Consider the following 3,072-nt stretch of genomic DNA (forward strand, 5'->3'; position numbering starts at 1 on the left):
CTCCCTACAGGCATGTTAAACTATACAAAGTTTAGTGAACAGGCAAAGATACAGTATACATGAGAATCATAATGTTTCCGGATTTCAGCAAAACTGACGGCATTGCCCTTATCCTACCGTAACCTTGGTAACCGTGACAGGTCGCCAGCTAGCAAGGCCTGAAGGTAAGTATAGTCCTCCATGGATGGATAAAATCACAACAGTTACAGTCCTTCTTAATCTTAGACTAGTCTGTGAATTTCTCACTCAGAAACTTTCACAGTCCTTCCTTCCTTAACAATCCTCAAAAGGAGCAACGATCACGGCAAGAAGTAGTCAAACTAAGAACCCATGGATGGATAAAAAACACAAGTTTAAAGTCCTTCTTAATCTTAGACTAGTCTGTGAACTACTCACTCAGAAACTTTCACAGTCCTTCCTTCCTTAACAATCCTCAAAAGGAGCAACGATCACGGCAAGAAGCAGTCAAACTAAGAACCCATGGATGGATAAAATCACAAGTTTAAAGTCCTTCTTAATCTTAGCCTTGTCTGAGAAATCCTCACTCTTTCCTCAATCCTTCCTTTCTTAACGTTCTTCAAAAGAAACAACGATAACGCTAAGAATCTTTGGCTCGCAAAGTGAGCTGCAGACTCCAAGGCCAAGACAAATGTCACACGTCTTCGGAATTATGATATCTTCAAAAGGAGCAACAATCTTCAAAAGGAGCAACGATCACGGCTTGCAGAAGCCACAGTAAGAGTCCTTGGCTTGCAAAGTGAGCTGCAGACTCCAAGGCCAAGACAAACGCTACTTGTCTTAGCAATTATGACTTATTGTCACCACCGAAAAGTTGGAGACAAATCCCACAGAAACTTTGAAGGAAGTCTTCCAAACTGGCATTCCACAAAATAAAATTAGCATCCACTGCAGAAAATTATCTTAAGGACTTAGTAACAATTCGATTTTGTGGGAAGTTTAGGGACAGCTTGCTTGTGTTTGTTTAATGTATATGAACAGTGTTAGGAGATTTAGATTTCACGCTGTATCACTTACTTACAAGTTACAAAAGTGACCTGTAGATGACCCTTCATACTCCAAGTACATGTATTTCTGATTGTAACCTGCACTTGTCCATGTAATGTTCATAGATTATAACAATAATGTACATGTACATCGTACATGTATGCGGATTTTTATTTGCTGCATTGACTGTTTTCACATATGGACCCAGTGCAGGTAACATATAATACAGGAAAAAGTATTTTGAGCCCTTTATCGGATGGACAATCAGAGATTATGCACACAATGTTATATGAAGTTGTGTTGACAACTAGCCTGAGTTCCAAACCCGAACACACTGCACAAAGTATCTCAGTTTGTGTCTGGTGTGCTATGGATTTGGAACCCAGGCTAGTTGTCAACATATGGGAATAATTAAGATGCAACACAAAAATTTCACGGTAGCTTATCCAGTGGGCTCATTATCCAGTGTCCCCCTCATGACCTGTAAGGCCAGAACAAGCAGATAATTGTACCTCAGTACACAGGCTCTCCTGAAGAGAGACAAGCTGAACTGAACCAAGCATAAACCAGCACCAAGAGAGACTGCATCTAGCCAGATATTAGACACTAAACAAGCACAACAATAACACAGTCAGACTTTAGATTATTAGAGTTTTAGACATTGGCAAGACTCAAAGTGGGACAAAATAGATTTTGACGACAAAAGTATAACAAAAAGTATATAATAATATTATATAATATGAATATATATAAATATTGTATATATCATTAGATCCTGAATCTGGTGAAAGTAACTCAAAATGTCTGACTGTTGTCTATCAGCTATTGAAAATCACATTGAAAATCATTGTAGCTAAGAGATGAGGAGAGGCTTGTCAAAATTTATGACTCCGTGGTTTATTATTTGACATTGGTGTATCCTGATGTGGATATAAGGCCACACCGCCTAAATTTTATGGATGACACCCGTGCGCGCATTGATTTTTGACTTCTCAAAACAAAAAATGTCATCTGAGGCTCTAGCCTCAGCTCTAGGCCTGGGTAGTCCATGGTAGCTTGCTCACAAGTGACAATATGAAGCCGGTGGTAACTCTGGAGGATGGCATCCAGGCTACCGAAGCTCCACGACTCAAGACCTCAGTACACACATACGGTGTCGATTCATAAATTCCACAAAGAGCCAGCATGTGCCGGCCTGTCGTATATGTTGCTATGTTCTGCCGCAAATTCACAATACCAACTTTGCCTTTGTAATTGTATCCCTGTTTTTAGTAGCATTTTTAATTTTGGCCGGATTTTTATTTTATTGGCCGCGCGCACTAGTTGGGGGTCTTCACTGGATGTCATCCATAAAATCCATAAAGTCGGTGTGGCCTAAGGGACAAAAAAATTGTATATCAATACTAGCTAACTTGGGTTTTGGTGTGTTTGGAGCTGCAGGGGCTTCAAATTTAAACCTTGGGCCTCAAGTTTATCTCGGTGGATGTCAAAAAGGCTGACAATCACAAAACAACATGAAAATCCCACCTCCCCCCCCCCAAAGTTCGAAAACACAATGACCAGAACAACAGTCAATCAGAGCACAAACAGGGATTTCCCACTAATAATATACATCAATATCTCCCACCAAAGCTGACATGGCTGCCGCGTCGTGCCTGAAGTTTAGGGACAAATTTTCAACATGGACAGAATTCAGGGCAGCGCTGGAGGAGTTTTGCACCCACGTCGAGCTGAGTAATGTGACTAAGCAAAACGGTTGAAACTGAAAACCGTAAGTTCCCGGAAAAAGTTCCCATGTCTACAGAGTGGCAAAGTTTGGCTGCATACATTACGGGAAGGTGCGCTCAAGAGGCTCAGGAATTCGCACATCAGTCTGAGACAGTAGAAATCAATAAACACAAAATATGTATACATACCCACACCAGGAGTGTCAGTAAGGGACAAAAATTTGTATGTACAAAAAAACTTTATATCCATACCTAGTGATGCATACCTAAACCCAGTTTTAGGTTCAGGTCCGGATTCAAGTCCAGAGGTTTAGGTTCAGTTCCGGACTTGTAAGTCCGG

Source organism: Branchiostoma belcheri, unplaced genomic scaffold, assembly GCF_001625305.1.
Source record: "Branchiostoma belcheri isolate BF01 breed outbred unplaced genomic scaffold, Haploidv18h27 scaffold626, whole genome shotgun sequence".
NCBI classification, from domain to species: Eukaryota; Metazoa; Chordata; class Leptocardii; order Amphioxiformes; family Branchiostomatidae; genus Branchiostoma; species Branchiostoma belcheri.